Source organism: Delphinapterus leucas, chromosome 4, assembly GCF_059928025.1.
Source record: "Delphinapterus leucas isolate spDelLeu-1000000601 "Yukka" chromosome 4, BTC_Dleu_Yukka2, whole genome shotgun sequence".
Taxonomy (NCBI): Eukaryota; Metazoa; Chordata; class Mammalia; order Artiodactyla; family Monodontidae; genus Delphinapterus; species Delphinapterus leucas.
In genome coordinates this window covers 79,419,907-79,437,200 of record NC_143132.1, presented here as the reverse complement: position 1 = coordinate 79,437,200, position 17,294 = coordinate 79,419,907, and the positions used below count along the sequence as shown (strand labels likewise).

General features: G+C 39.8%; 1 protein-coding gene across 2 annotated transcripts in view; it reads left to right on the top strand.

Moving 5' to 3' along the window:
- The window catches only part of LPP (LIM domain containing preferred translocation partner in lipoma), a 698,095-nt gene that overhangs the window by 172,084 nt on the left and 508,717 nt on the right, over positions 1–17,294 (top strand). For both annotated transcript variants that reach the window (XM_022569708.3, XM_022569736.3), the window contains exon 3: positions 8,437–8,487. The gene's annotated coding sequence lies outside the window, so the exon portion shown is untranslated. The remainder of the gene's footprint in view (positions 1–8,436; positions 8,488–17,294) is intronic.

The window sequence follows — 17,294 nt, the reverse complement described above, 5'->3', positions numbered from 1 at the left end:
GTTAGTTCATCTCTCAATGTAAACAATCACACGTGTGTTTCTTGGAGGCAACCATTATAGTTTAGGATTCAGCAGAAGTGCTTTGTGAATACTTCCTACTGTCTCACACAGAATATTAAAAAGATGCATCAGTCTTACGAAGAAGATGTGAAAACCTCAGGACCGAGATTTAATAAAATTAAGGATTTTTAATGCATTAAGGACAGTCTTAAGTGAAACAATCCCCCTGAACCTCCCCTTTACTGTGGGTGCTTGGTGGTGAAAAGTACAATGACTATCAGTACATTTGGTGCCACTTCCTTAATTCATGTTAAAACTCCAGCCATTTTTACCCACTTATTGCTTTTGCACCATTGCTGTAAATGTCCACGCAGTGAAAAAGATTCATAACGTCTTAGTATTATGAACTTACACTTTTCTGAAAAGGTCTAGAGGACCTACGAGTTTATGGATCACACACTGAGAGTCACTGATCTAATCCAGTCTTTGCATTTTATGACAGAGGGGATCTGGAAAAGACCAACCCAAGACAGCCCCACCAGTTAGTGGTAGAACAGGGACGAGAACTCAGTTGTTAGTGCATTCCTCTTTCTTTTTTTCTTTTGTTTTCCTGTTTCAGTTTCAGAAATTTCAAGGTAGATGTTCGTGACGTTCTTTTGTGAATATGGTGATGCCAAAGTATATAATTATTGAACATATTTAGGAAGATTTCTATATTTTTTGCATATTAAACCCTTTGCATATTTTCCCTACTCTGTACCCACCACTTCACCACTGCTCTCTCTTCTGCTTTTCAATATTTCAGTAGTTACCACTGCTGCCTCTTTAAACAGCATGCTTTGTCTTTGCTGAGTGGAGAGAAGGTGAGGGAGCAGTTGACTGCTTATTCATTTTCTGGTTTAGAATTCCAGCTTTGTCGGGAGAAAAGAATCAGTGAGTTTGGGCTGAAGCAACGACTTCCTTCTTCACCTAGATTAGTTAAAAGTCACAGGAAAGGAAATTGTACACACAACCATTATCTTTCATATCACGACAAGTCATCTCACCGGCCAGCCAACCTCAACCTTCAATTCTCTATTAAAGCTTGTCTCTCTCTCTCCCCCTCTCCCCCTCTCCCCCTCTCCCCCTCTCCCCCTCTCCCCCTCTCCCCCTCTCCCCCTCTCCCCCTCTCCCCCTCTCCCCCTCTCCCCCTCTCCCCCTCTCCCCCCTCTCCCTCTCTCCCTCTCTCCCTCTCTCCCTCTCTCCCTCTCCCCCCCCTTTCCCTCTCTCTCTCTTTCCTTCTCCGCTTCCCTGAAGGAGGGAGGTTGTCCAATAAAAATTACTCTTAATTTTGCTTTTGCTTATGTTAATGTTTTATGTGATGTCTTCTTCAATAAAAATTGGTCAGATTTTGAAATTGTAATAAAGGATGCTGAGAGAGGCAGTAGAACCAGACCTAGGCATTGCATTTTCTCTTTAATACCTTCCTCCTGTTTTAGAGTAGTTTTGAGGGAGGTTGGGGGTTGAAAGCAGTTGCAGTGTATGAAAATGAGTATGCCTGGCAAGCCATAAAAGTAGGTTTGCAGACCCTCAAATGTATTGTTCTCTCATTTTCAAATAAGTTGGACGTTCTTTTGCAAGATGTCATTTTTTCCTATTTCTCATCCAACAATGATTGCTTTCCCTTACTTGTGAACTTTGTGAGCTAAACTTAGTTTTCTAACTTTCTGATTCTTCCCCCATGTCTGTTTTCATTACCCCAAAATGTGATCAGATTTGGCCTTTGGTCACCCCTGTGAATGAACTCTTCCCTAAACCTAGGCCTTTGGTAACTTCCTTTTCTTTCCACAAAACTGATGTTTCCGGTCCTTAGTTACCTGCAAACCATTAAGTCTTTTTTCTTTCTTTTTTAGACTTCTAGTTATGGTTTTTCGCAGCCATTTATTAGGCTCAAAAATTGCCTAGCAATAGTTCTAACTCTTCACGATGTTTTCCGCTGTCTTGTCAGAACTTCTGGAACTTGGGTCTGTCCTATGCTTGGTGCATCATAGGAGCTCCATGGATGTGTTGAGTGGATGTTATTTTTATCTCTTCTTCAAAGGACATTCTTCAGATTTTTTTATTTATTTATTTTTTTCCGCCGTACGTGGGCCTCTCACTGTTGTGGCCTCTCCCATTGTGGAGCACAGGCTCCGGACGCGCAGGCTTAGTGGCCATGGCTCACGGGCCTAGCCACTCCGCGGCATGTGGGAACTTCCCGGACCGGGACACGAACCCGTGTCCCCTGCATTGGCAGGTGGACTCTCAACCACTGCACCATCAGGGAAGCCCTGAGCTGTTATGTCTCAATATTGGCCAGCTAAATCTCTGAAACACAGAGCTGCACTGGCCCCCCTTCTCATGTCGAGTCCCTCCCACCAAATGTCATGCATTCCTTTCCTGGCAGATGGCCACTTAGCCTCTACTTGAACACTTGTAATTCTTTGGGGGCAGTTGGTTCTGCTGCTGGACAGTTTCATGTTTCATGTTCTCCTTTGCATTGCTCTGAAACTGGATTTTCTATCATTTCAACCCTAATAGTTCCAGCATTGTAGATTATTCAAGAGTATAATATGACTTATACAGGACACATCCTCAGATACCTCAAGATAGCTTTGATTCCCCAACCATCTTCATTCGTCCTTCAGTCTCTTTCTTGCTACTTATGTCCCAGGATGCTCATATTCTTTATGCCTTCCCTATTTCATACCACTTTCTAGAGTTCCATCTTGCCATCCAACTCTAAATGCCCCTTTCAAACTGACTCCTTTTCTTTGTTATTCTACTGAGAACAGTATGAGTTGGGGGCCTAAAAGCTGGGATATGAATTCTAGTACCGTGACTTACTAGGTGTGTGAACTTGATCAGACGACTTACTCTTTCTAAGCATTCCTTTACTCGGATGCAAGAGGGAAATATAATGACTTATAAGCGTATTTTTAAGGATTAAAATATGTGAAGGGCTTAGCTCAGTTATAGAAACATAGCATGTAATAGATATTACTTTTGACTTGATCAATTTTTTAAAAAATCTTTAATTTTTTTATTGAAGTAGAGTTGATTGACAATATCATATTAGTTTCAGGTGTATAGCAGAGCGATTCAGTTTTATATATAGTTTTATATATTTATATATATGTGTGTGTGTACACACACACACACACACACACACACACACACACACACACACACACCGTTCTGTCTTTGATTTTTTTTTCCCCCACATATGACCTGGTTTTTAGTATTCATTATTTCAAGAATCTCTCCTTCCTCTTTCCATTGTTCCTTGTTTGGATTTTATTTATACCTATAATTTTAAAAGAAATTTCCACTATCTCTAGATTATTTTCCCTCTCTATTTTTAAATTTTATATCATTTGACATGGTTTTCTTGACAAGTATTGTTTTCCTCTACATGAATTTTCTCAACTCCTGCCTACATTTCTGTTCATATGTTCAGCCTTTATTATTCTTCCTGTGAAGAACATTTCTTCACCCCTCTACTGGGTTAATGATGGCTGGGCCACTGCAGGTTACTTAACTTTTCACTGAACCACTTACTTAGTAGCTTTTAGAATCATTTAGTTGAACAATATGCTTTTTAAATTAACTGTTCAGTTAATTTCAATTCAACCGACATTTACTAAGCACTTGTTATATGATATGTATTGATCTAAATGCTATAGGAATTACATAGAACACTTTTATCATTTGTTCATGCAGTCATTCAGTAAACATTTTCTTGAGTACCTGCTAAGGACCAGATTCTGGATTTGGGGTTTGGTTTCAAGAAATTGAATTGGACAAGGTTTCTCCTTCAAGACATAGAATCAAGGAAAAGTTATAAAACAGTGTGGTAATTTTAGTGATCTAGATATGAAAGTAGGCATTATGGTCGTCTTTGGAGAGACTGCTTCACCAAACCCCTTTGGGTCAGAAAAAGCTTCATAGCAGGAGATACGCTTAAAGGCTGAGTAGGGGCTTAGAGTCCACTGGAAAAGTAAGACCCATATACTAGGGGTTAGTTATGTTTGGTTATAAAGCCAACTTCTAAGTTCTATGTGTTATCATTGACTTCCCCACCCCTGCTGCCCAGAATTGCATACATGCAACATTTGCCTTTTTTCTGGTTAGTTTAGGGGCCTCAGAACCAGTGTTTGGGACCTAATTACTGCATGAATGCGTATTTCTGTATTCCAAAGTAGGAATAATAACATAAATACATAAAAATAATCTCATGATGGTAGGACACTTTACAAAGTCTTTCCCCATCCATCATCTCATCTCACCTGTTCTTATAGAACAGGTTAGTGCCTGTGGGTTTCCTTAGTGAGTATCTTAAGCATTGTTACAGATAGATATTAGCACAAGAATTAGCACTGAATAATTATGTATGGAGGATTTACAAATAATTTTTTCTCTCTTTATTTCAAAGTGATCATACTGTATTGTCTGATTTTATTTAGATCACAGACCAGCTCTGCCCATAACCAGGTATCTAAGAAAGAGTCCCTTCTCTACTCTGTGCCTCACATTTGTCACTTGTCAAATAGGAATATTGCTACTATTGTAGCAATATTGTAATATTACAATATTGTAATACTGACAATAATACCAATTTCACCTCATTGGCTTGAGGTGAAGAATAAAATCATTAATCCATGTGAAAACACAATATATATAACTGATCACAGTTGAAAATACAAAATGTATCTTTTGAGTGACCAGATTGTTGGCTACTTTGTCAAGGTCAATTCAGCTTAATTAAATAATTTTCACTTGTTTCTTAAACTTTCTGAGGTAGCTTTGTCTTACTTTCTTCTGTTTACCCAATAGTGACTGCTGGCAAGTGCTGTATGTTCAGTAAACACTTGTTGATTGCATTTTTTAAAGTACCGATCTTCTGAAGTCCAGTGCTGGAAATTTGTGAGCTACTTATATTTCTGCTTAGCATTCCTCAAGCCTCTGATTTAATTTCTAGATTATAAGTTCCATTGATAGAACCCTTATAAATATCACATGAAGAAGATGAGCATTACCTTTAGGCCATGCAATTTACTTTTTAAAAATCTGATTAATTTCAACACAATCAGCCAGGATGTCAGAAGATCTCAGTGCCTTTGATAGATGCTGACAGGTGAGGAAATTAAAATCAGGGAGGGAAGCAATTAAATACTGGCAAACATGACTTTAATGAGACAACCAAATTGTTCATAAGCCATGGAGTACGTTGTATTCTTGATAAATGTCTTAGGGTATCAGGTGAGCGTGCATTTAAAAATGTTCTTCATATGGGATTTGATGATGGCAATGAAGGACATTCCACGTCTGTCATGTAAAGCCTTTGGCCTAATCTCACATTTCAATTGCTTTTGGGGTCAGACTTCCTAATAATCATGTTTAAGATTATGACATTGTTTAAGTTATAAGTAATCCTCTCACCACCACCTTTACCAATCCATAAAACTTACCAAAATGCACAAAGTCTAGACAAAATAATTCTTGGCCTTTTCACAGTGGCTTAGGGACAACCATGGTCAAGACCCATGGAAAGAGAGGTAGAAAAATGTATATTTAATACAACTTCTGATGTAAAAGACTTGGGAATTGTAGTGCTAAAACCAGAACCCAGGTCCTCAATCCCCATTCCAGTGTTCTTTTTAAGATAACCCCCCCTTGTTCAGAAAGAAAATCTGGGACCACAAGACTGAAGACTTACTTGTTTATTGGCTTAGAGGAAGTTTTTACAAAGCTCTGTCAACTGCTCATTTGTACTATAGCACTTGTAAAGTATCAAGTATTAAGGGGCATCTATACATTGACCTTAGTGATTCTCATGCCATTTGGTTGGAATTTTTGTTCATAATGTCAGGATCATCATCTAGAGTTACGTTGCCTAAAAAGTGTTCTGGGGTGCAGTGGTCAATCCAGAGGTTACCATGGTTTGTGAAAAACCTGTCGAAACAGGTCTCTCTGCTCTCTTCATTTCTCATGTCCTCCCATTCCTCTCTTCTTTTTTCCTTATTCCCCATCATTTTTCTTTCCTCCCTCCCTCCCTCCCTCCCTCCCTTCCTCTCTCTCTCTCTCTCTCTTTTCCTTTGCCTCCATTGTTCTCTCCTATTTTCCCCCAAATACAGTAGAAATGATGAATTATTTTATACTAGTCCCAGCTAGGTTTGGTGAGTCTTGCTTTTGCACTGATTCTAATTAATAAGTTGAAATTTTGTAAGTTAGAGGTTGATCTCCTGATTTCTTTATTTTTGGTTGAAATTGCTTCTGGAGATGAGAACAGTTTTCTTGGGAGAGGATGGGTGATTTGATAGAGGATGCAGACCTGCCAGGTTCTGGGCCAGCAGTCATAAAGTCTACAGAGGCAGCCAAAGATAACTGACTTTATTACCAAGACGCTAGAGTGGGATTTGTCATTTGTCCCAGATGTCTTTATGGGTCTAGTGGAGAACTCCACTGCATTGGGAAATACTCGAGTTACTGAGGACACGTGCCACTCAAACCGTGTGAGAAGAGGACGGTGAACTTCTTAGATAGAAGGTTTCAGCTTTTCTGCGGTGTGAGATGAAACTTAGTGATGGAGACCCCTTTACGAAAATTCAGTGGTACAGCCTTCTGTTGTTTCTGTGGCTTGTGTTTCAATAGCTTGCTCAAGGATGTCGCATCTCTGAAACTTCACTGGGGAGAGCTGAGAAAGTGTTCATGCTAACCCTGCATCGAACAGTCTTTTGCCTCAGCTTAGTAATGTGTCACCTTCTGGTTAGACCACAGATGTGAAGTCTCTCTCCTTTCACTTGCCAGTGAAGCAGGACTCAATACTAAATGTGCTTTGGTGCCTTGACAATGGACTTTTATTGGGTATATACTCATTTTACCTTTCCCTCCAAATAGAGCGCCCCCAAATGGAAGCCTGCATCGTGTAGTAGAAGAGTCCTTACTTGTTTGGGGATCAAGATACAAGGTTAAACTTTTATCTGTTCCATGTTAACCACGTGATTTTTGAAGTTTGGTTTCCTGATTGGTGGAATTGGGGTGGTAAGATTTCATTGGGGTTATGTCGAGGATGATTTGAGAAAACATGGTCATGAAATATTTTTCAAACTATAAAGCATAATGTTAAAGATGATCAATGTTTTGATATTGGTGGCACATAAGAGTTTCTTGCAGAGTATCCTGTCAACCATGCTCTATTCATGTCATCTGATTTGAGCCCTGTATGAAAATGGGATATATTCATAAAACTTCTCAGAGGTCTTTACTTCTCAGTAAATCTATCCTTATGTTAAAACAAATCCCCTTGTTCTTGCACTCCTGTTGGAAGCTCCATCTCTCTGAACCTAAAGCGTGATACAGGCACAAACTTTAGAATGATCTGTGATAAACCTTCAGGCCATTCACCTAAAGCAGTTTTTTTTTGCTTTTTGGGGTTGAGGGGACACATGATTCTTAACTTTTGAGGTTTTGTCATTTGGAACAAAAGTTCTTTGTGCTGCTGTTAGGTGAGGCCATGTTAAGATCGATATAGATAAATATTGTGGTATTTTAAAACTAGGGTCACAAATCAAGGAAATACCCAACCCAGAGGTATCCTCTAGCCTTGTGTGCTTAGAGCATCATTCTTTGATCATATAAGTGTGGGCTCATAGGAAGAAATGTTACCATTTTTTATACCACCGCTGTCCGTGCCTATAAATATGAAATAATGTAGGAGAATCTTCCACAAAAAGTTTAACTCGTCTTTGGCTATGAAGTAGGTATTATATGCCACATTTACGTGTAAGGAAATTGACATTTGGGGCTTAAGTAACTTGCCTAAGACCATTGGTAAGAGGAAGACAGGTCTGACTGGCTCTAAATCCCATGTGTTTTTGCTACTTCTTCACGTCAATCAAATAGCTGGTTTTATTTCGTTATTCCCTCTTCCACTAAGTCTAGTGGATCTACTCAGTGAGTTGTCTGTCCTTGTGTTTTCCCACCTAATATCCTAGGTATAAAGGAAAGACCACTGGACGAACAGGCAGAGCTCAGAGGGTTCAAACTCTCACTCTGCCATGTACTGTACTATGTAGTCTTGGACAATTTACCTACTTTTTCTGAACTTCAGTTTTCACATCTGTAAAATCAAGACAATAATACCCATTTCCCATGACATTTGTGAAGTTAATCGAGAGATGTTAGTTCCCTTCTCATCCTCCTTTTCACTCTTTGAGCTTCTGTTTCCTCACTTAAGAAGTGGGTAGAATAATCTCTTCCTGCTTCTTCACCAGGTTGTCATGGGGTGAAATGAGATAATGAATGTGAAAGTGTTTTGCAAACAAGAAACTGTGGTATAGATAGAAGAGTTTATGATTGTTAATGAATAAATAGAGCTTGGAACCTAAGAGTAACCTTTACCTGTTTCATTTACAGACACTAGCATTGCAGTTTGCTGAACCTTGTGTCCACTGATCATTCCAAGAGGTAAGAGAGGCTTGGCATCATCATGTTTATGAAATGCTGATAGGCATCTTAGCCAGTAAAGTTTAAGGTAGATTTCACTCCCAACAGAAGAAATAGTAAGGTATTTCATGAGTATCAAAACCTGAAAAATGGCCAAGACAGTGAACTTTGCCCGTTTTATGTCTTCTTGATTTGATTTCTCTTTCAGTTCCTAGCTTTTTAAGGTTCAAATCAAAAGCACAAAAGTCTGGGCACCTTGGAAGTATTTAAGTGTCCACAGTATGCCATGTCCTAGGATGGCCTCTTTTTTAAAAAAAAATTAATTATTGGAGTATAGTTGCTTTACAATGTTGTGTTAGTTTCAGCTGTGCAGCAAGGTGAATCAGCTATATGTATACATATATCCTCTCTTTTTTGGATTTCCTTCCCATTTATGTCACCGCAGAGCATTGGGTAGAGTTCCCTGTGCTATACAGTAGGCTCTCATTAGTTATCTATTTTATACATAGTGTCAATAGTGTATATATGTCAATCCCAATCTTCCAATTGGGATTGGGATTGACATATGTACACTATTGATACTATGTATAATAGTATCATAGTCTTCCCTCCCCCCCCCCCCGCTCCCCCTTGGTATCCATATGTTTGTTCTCTACCTAGGATGTTCTTACCTAGTGCCTTCTTGTATCCCCAGTGAGTATATAGCAGGAGGGCTTTCTCTCCAGCTTCCTGGCTGTCAGTTGAGTGCATTTTTCACTACACTATGCTACCAGTGTTACCTGGCTCTGAAGGGGCCAAACTTTACTCGTTGGGTCTGTCACTGCCTCTTAACTGCCCAAAACACATCTCAAAAGGACATAATCTAAGGCTACAACCAAAAAAATCTTAAGAATACAGGACATGAGTTAGAGTCTTTCGAAACCCAGGGCCTATAGTGTCTTCATTCCACTCTCCTGGGGAACCAGTGTGAAGGAGTTGGGACTTTGGCAGAAGAATTCATTCTTCTTGAGGTTGTCAAGAAAACAGTGACCAGTTTAACAAAGACCTGGAATAGCCAAGGCAATCTTGAGAAAGAAAAACGGATCTGGAGGAATCAGGCTCCCTGACTTCAGACTATACTACAAAGGTACAGTAATCAAGACAGTATGGTACTGGCACAAAAACAAATATAGATCAATGGAACAGGGTAGAAAGCCCAAATATAAACCCATGCACATATGGTCACCTTATTTTTGATAAAAGAGACAAGAACATACAATGGAGAAAAGACAGCCTCTTCAGTAAGTGGTGCTGGGAAAACTGGACAGGTACATGTAAAAGAATGAAATTAGAACACTCCCTAACACCATACACAAAAATAAACTCCAAATGGGTTAAAGATCTAAATGTAAGGCCAGACACTATAAAACTCTTAGAGGAAAACATAGGCAGAACACTCTATTACATACATCACAGCAAGATCCTTTTTGACCCACCTCCTAGAGAAATGGAAATAAAAACAAAAATAAACAAATGGGACCTGATGAAACTTAAAAGCTTTTGCACAGCAAAGGAAACCATAAACAAGCAAAAAGACAACTCTCAGAATGGGAGAAAATATTTGCAAATGAAACAACTGACAAAAGATTAATCTCCAAAATTTAAGCAGCTCATGCAGCTCAATATTAGAAAAACAAACAACCCAATCCAAAAATAGGCAGAAGACCTAAAAAGGCATTTCTCCACAGAAGATATACAGATTGCCAACAAACACATGAAAGGATGCTCAAAATCACTAATTATTAGAGAAATCAAAACTACAATGCGGTATCACTTCACACCAGTCAGAAAGGCCATCATCAAAAAATCTACAAACAATAAATGCTGGAGAGGGTGTGAAGAAAAGGGAACCCTCTTGCACTGTTGGTGGGAATGTAGATTGATACAGCCACTATGGAGAACAGTATGGAGGTTCCTCAAAAAACTAAAAATAGAACTACCGTACAACCCAGCAATCCCACCACTGGGCATGTACCCTGAGAAAACCATAATTCAAAAAGAGTCATGCACCACATTGTTCATTGCAGCTCTGTTTACAATAGCCAGGACATGGAAGCAACCTAAGTGTCCATCGACAGATGAATGGATAAAGAAGATGTGGCATATATATACAATGGAATATTACTCAGCCATAAAAAGAAACGAAATTGAGTTCTTTGTAGTGAGGTGGATGGACCTAGAGTCTGTCATACAGAGTGAAGTAAGTCAGAAAGAGAAAAACAAATACTGTATGCTAACACATACATATGGAATCAAAAAAGAAAAAGGTTCTGAAAACCCTAAGTGCAGGATGGGAATAAAGATGCAGATGTAGAGAATGGACTTAAGGACACGGGGATGGGGAAGGGTAAGCTGGGACAAAGTGAGAGAGTGGCATGGACACATATACACTACCAAAGGTAAAATAGATAGCTAGTGGGAAGCAGCCGCATAGCACAGGGAGATCAGCTCGGTGCTTTGTGACCACCTAGAGGGGTGGGATAGGGTGGGTGGGAGGGAGATGCAAGAGGGAGGAGATATGGGGATATATGTATATGTATAGCTGACTCACTTTGTTATAAAGCAGAAACTAACACACCATTGTAAAGCAATTATACTCCAATAAATATGTTAGAAAAAAAAAGAAAACGGAGACAAGTTTAAAAAAACAAATAAGGAAGCATAAAATTTATTTTATGTGTTTAAGGAAGCATAAAAAGTTTTAAAATTTGGAAAATGTGAGTTTTCCTCTGCAGATAACCATCTGATATCTGTACTTCCCAGCTAGCTCCTTTATGCTCTCTATAATCTTCTAGAAGTCTTAGCCTAAAAGAGGTGAAGTAGTCACTATGGTGATCCTAACTGCAGGCCCTATAGAATAGCAACTTTGTGGAAGATTTGATATCAGCATTTCAAGTACTGTAAACATTTTTCTGATGAATATTTTGATTATCCCTTAGGTATGTTCTTTCCATGATCTTTTTTTTTTTTAATATTTATTTATTTATTTAGGCTGTGCCAGGTCTTAGTTGCGGTACGTGGGATCTCTTAGTTGCCACATGCATGTGGGATCTAGTTCCCTGACCAGGGCTCGAACCTAGGCCCCCTGCGTTGGGAGTTTGGAGTCGTAGCCACTGGACCACCAGGGAAGTCCCTCTTTCCATGATCTTAAACATAATTTTTTTTTTTTTTTTTGCGGTACGCGGGCATCTCACTGTGTGACCTCTCCCGCTGCGGAGCACAGGCTCCGGACGTGCAGGCTCAGCGGCCATGGCTCACGGGCCCAGCTGCCCCGCGGCACGTGGGATCCTCCCGGACCGGGGCACGAACCCGCGTCCCCTGCATCGGCAGGCAGACTCTCAACCACTGTGCCACCAGGGAAGCCCAAACATAATTTGAAAAAAAAATTTTATTGGAGTACAGTTGATTTACAATGTTGTGTTAGTTTCAGGTGTACAGCAAAGTGAATTAGTTATATATATACATACATCCACTCTTTTTTAGATTCTTTTACCATATAGGCCATTACAGAGTACTGAGTAGAGTTCCCTGCAGTAGGGAATTCCTATGCAGTAGGTCCTTATTAATTATCAATTTTATATATAGTAGTTTAAACATAATTTTAATTACACAGACCTTTGAAAGAATTGAGGTTTGTTGGTACTGACCCATATTTGCAGGAGTTAGCAATTTAGAAATGAGTGGAAATTTTGGTGTTACATTAATATGGTTTTCAAAGCTGATATTCATCATACACATGGAATAAGAAGAGGTCATGTGCAAAGAAGGCTGGTGAGGGGGCACATATGGACTGTGAAACTCTTCTATGAGCAGATCAGACCTAGAAGCCACTTGTGTTGTTTAGGCTTTATGCTCGTTTCTACAAAAGAGAGGTTTACTAAAAAAAAAGATGGTAGCCAAAAATACAGGAGTGACTCCTGCCCATCTTTTTGTCCCTCTCTAGTCCATAAAACACCTCTGCAAAAAAATCCTTTCCTGTGTACTTCATGTATTTTCAGGGATAAACACATCAGAGAAGAATGTACTGTAGACATGTGATACCATAATTTCTGGTGGCTCTGTTAGGCAGAGATCTATTTGTTCACTTAGAAACTGCAGTTATTATATTAACTTTCCTCCAAATGCCAGTTGTTAAATATTAATAAAGTAAATTTTGAAAAGTGGTTAACTCTGCCCCCACTTCCTCACTGAAACCCATCTTGAAGCTACAAAGAAGAGTTTAAGCAAGGCTGGAAAGCTTATGAAAAATTGCTCTTGAGAAAGAGGAATTTCATCTGTCTCTCTGTCTATCTCTCTATCACTCCATCCATCCATCTATCCATTCATCTATTCATCTATTTTTTTTATTTTGGAAGTAGACTTGGTGGGGAAAAAAGGATAAAATCTTCTCACATAGCCTTTGGAAGGTAGAGAAGTAAATATTATGGGGGCACGCTACAAGAAATTTAAAATAATCTTGTGGTAATAATTGGTGTCAGTGGCAGTAATGAAGAAAGAATAACAGTTTAAATAAATAATTAGACTTGACAGTAGATGTGTCAACAGGTACCCACTTAATTAGTGTAATCATTGTGTTTCTCAGCTTTCAACATTGATCCACTGACTGTGGTGTGTTCCATGTCCCATTTCCAAACCGAATCTATTTAAAGCTGTACTCCATGGAATCTGAAACTGTATCCCCTGTTTACTATTTAGAGCTGATACCTGATGTTCTTTAACAGGGAAGATCTGTACTTGAGCAAGAACAGCCTTCTGCCTTTGGTAGACTGTTGATTATCCTTGTTTTCCACAGGGTGATTCATTAGCAAGGATGAATAATGCACAGTTAATTCTCATGGACTTGTCTATATTGCTACAGTGAATTGTTTATTATAATTTGATAGAAACAGCCCTAGTCTGCCTTAAATCCAATAAATCAGTTATTGTTATTTGAGGTAGAGTTATTGTTATTGAGTTATGAGTTATTGTTATTTCAAAATATTTGAAATTATTTTCTTAGTTACCTGGATAGAATCTCATCGCTTGCAGGAGTGAAGTAATGTGTTATGGGTTATGTTCTACGAACCGGGAGTCATGAGAATCTAATTCTACTCCCAGCTCTGGCTGTGTCACCTTGGACAAGTCATTTTCCCTCTTTGGGGTCCATTTCAGTATCTAACAACAGGTAGAGTTTTACCACGTGCTTATGGCATTATTTCTAGTTAAATGTCCTAATATCTATGATTTTATTTCTTGGTCAATTCTTTCTTCCTCCTGCTGCCACTTTTCCAAAGTCATAGGAGAGTTCAGTGTGTGAAAATAGTTGTTCTTTTTAGCTTTTGATTCTTGTACATACCTGAAGGGCAGTTAGTGATTTGAATTATATATACACTGTGATTGGGCATTTATGCATTGCTTGTTCCCTACCCCCAGCAACATTCAGTTTCTGGTTAGAAAGGAAAAAATAAAAATCTATCTTCCTTCATGTTTCTCTGCTTGATAATCTGGGTCTCAGTTTTGAGGCTCTGGTAAACTTCACTAGCAATATAGAGAGGTATCTCTTCTGTTGTTTGACTTTTCCAGGGTTGAGTCAGTGACCTGTAAGGAGAGGTCAGAATGTCAAAGGCAGAGGGAACTTTAAGGACCCATCTAGCCAAATCTCAGAGATGGAGATTTTGGGGTCAGGGAGGGAATATGATTTGTCTAAGCTTTTCGTGGCAGATCCTAGGCTAGAATTCTTTCTTCTGACTCCATAGTTGTACCTCTGTTTTAGGAGAGGAATCTCTGTATGTGAAGTATCCTTTCTCTTCCCACCATTTAAAGGGACATTATCTTTCAGGCAAAACCAATCCTGTTGTTAACGCAGGGATGTGAGATGCCCTTGAAACATAAGTGGATACCAGACTTATTCGTTCATTCCGTGAAGCATGGAATAGAGGACTCTGGCTGGCCTCTGCTCTCTGTGTTTATTAAGAGGCTGTGGATTCCCTTGCAGTTCTTCCTGTAAGAGATTACTTGACCCTGACATCACACTGTTTCCTCTTGCCCTTTTCTGATGCAATGAATGATAGGAAGCTAAGGATGAGTTCCTAGCCGGCTGTGTACTGTGCATAGTTGGGAACATTAATAAAGAGAAGACAGATGCAGGATTAATACGCAGGAGGACAGGTGAGTAATAGCCAACACAGTGAAATCTAGTTCAAGGCCTGCAGTTCCCAGTCTCTGTGCTACACAAGATTAATAGCAGCATCTCTCATTCTTTCAGATTTTCTCTCTGCCTTGTTCTTGTGGGACTGGGCTGGGGCTGAGAAGCAGCTAGAATGATCTTTGCCAAAACCAAACTAATGTTTTCATGAGATTTCCAGGTCCAGAGAAAAGAGTAGTAATTGTCTATCAGTTGGAAGATAACTTAGAGGCCACTGGGTCTAAACACTTACCTTGTACTTCATAATAATGACACACTGAGTGGAAATCATTTTACTGGGTCTGAGGTTCAAATCCTGGCTCTACTTTATTTGCTATGACTTTGGTGAAGGCATTACCTTCCTCTGAACCTTGGATTTTCCATCCATGAGATGCAAGGAGGAGGAGGAGGGTGAAATAGATTGGATGTCAAAGGTTCCCCAAATCCTGGTTTTCCTGAGTCTCTGATTTGCCTAAGGTCCTGTAGCAGGTTTGCAGCCAAGCTGAGTCTTAGATTCAGAGCTCTTTTCTCTGGATTGGAGCGCTTATCATTAAAACTTCCACCGTCTGTACTTTCTAAACCATATGCTTATATCTTTCAGCCTTGTTTTATTAAGTGAAATTTTTCTCTCTCAGTTGGCAGATCCCTTTCTGTCAAGGGACTTGCCTAAGGCAGTAGTTATTAATTCGTCCGTGTGTGTGTGTGTGTGTGTGTGTGTGTGTGTGTGTGTGTGTAGTGGTAGGGGAGAGGATTATGGAATATTTGGAAACTCAGATGAATCTATGAACTAGTTAGAAAATGCACATCTGCATAGAATGTTGTCTGCAATTTCAGGTTTGTAAACCTTCTGAAGGCCATACGTAGGTTCTAGGTTAAGCGAAATACTTTTTTCAGTGTGCGAAGTTTGAGATGACATTTGGGTAACACATTTCCTTTGCTGTTGGATTTCTCCCACAATTCACCTATTGTTTTGCTCTGAGTGTCAGACTCATTTATGAGTGTGACTCTGGACATTTATGTTTCAAACTGTTGAGCAATGTTTTAATATTGAAACTCTTATTCTGCTTGCTCTATTCATTTATTCACTCACTCACTCACTCAAAGGTACTTTTAACCCAGAATCTGTTAAGTGCTATCCATTTTAATACATCATTTCGTTTAATCTCATAAAATAGAAAATTATTTTTTCCCACTTTTCATATGTGGAAACTGAGCTCAGAGAGGTTGAGTAATTTGCCTAACGTCATACAGCAAATGAATCGCAAAGTTTGGATTCAAATTCAGATCTGCTTGAAAATATGTGAATACCTCCAGAGATAACACTGAATGTGAATAGGGACAATGAAACAATTCTATAAACGATAGAAATTCCCGGTAGAAAATGGCCAGTGGTCCCCTGAGGAATACGGTGAATGTGTGCTCTGGGAGTTCAGAGAGGGACAGGATCACATATCCTGAATCATTTATATGATAATTCATTAATTAAATGCCCTTCTGGTACTTTAAGGCAGAATAAGAAAACTGGGCAGTTGTATAAACTGCATTATAAATAACTCATGTTTTTTCTCTTCTTTCAAACTTCTATCAGGTTAGTGGTCTCAGACTCTCTATTTTTGTAAGTGAGTGCAGGAGGAGGCAGAGTGATTAGGGTCATAGAGCCCTAACCATACTGCAAGTTATCAACTGAATTGGAATTTTGATGCTTTGGGGAATCCGTTGGTTGTTTTCTCCCTGTTATATTGAGCGTGAGATTTTTTTTTTTTTTTTTTCGCGGTATGCGGGCCTCCCACTGTTGTGGCCTCTCCCATTGCGGAGCACAGGCTCCGGACGCGCAGGCTCAGCAGCCATGGCTCACGGGCCCAGCCGCTCCGCGGCATGTGGGATCTTCCCAGACCGGGGCACAAACCTGTGTCCCCTGCATCGGCAGGCGGACTCTCAACCGCTGCGCCACCAGGGAAGCCCAGAGCGTGAGATTTTTTACCAGAGATAGACTTCTGGCAGTGCACAGATCAGCACAAATGCAGATGTGAGCAGCTAGAATTTGGATCGTGCCAAGATGTAATGACTGCCACATGTGTGAATTTAATCTCAGTGCCTGGTGACCCACTGTGAGTCTGTGTGGGAGCCCTGGGAATGAAGGCCGGTGTTAGACATGGAAGAGGCCTTGGAGATTTTCAGGGGCAACAGCTTTGGATGGGAAGACGGAGGCCCCGAGAGGGGGCAGCAGAACAAGAACCAGGCTTCATACTGGCACCCTACAGTCATAGCTGCTTAAATTTTCTATCTTCCATCGGCTCATGTTCATACTTGACACTGGATTGGGAGCCTAGCATTATTAGCTGCATGACTTTGGATGCATTACTTGATTTCTTTGGGTCTCAGTTTTGTCGTCTGTAAAATGGAAATCACACCGTATTGGCAGGACTGTTGTGACGGTAAGTGAAATACCATTGTGCTGTACAACACACAGAAGTATTATTGTCCACATGATTAACAGTCCCCATCCTGTCCTAATGAGACAGGCACGCATGTCCTGCTCTTACAGATTCTACTTCCTAACTTCATCTTGATACTTTTCAGGTCAAGTTGCTTCTCAGAGTTTGGTCTGAAGACCAGGAACAGCAGC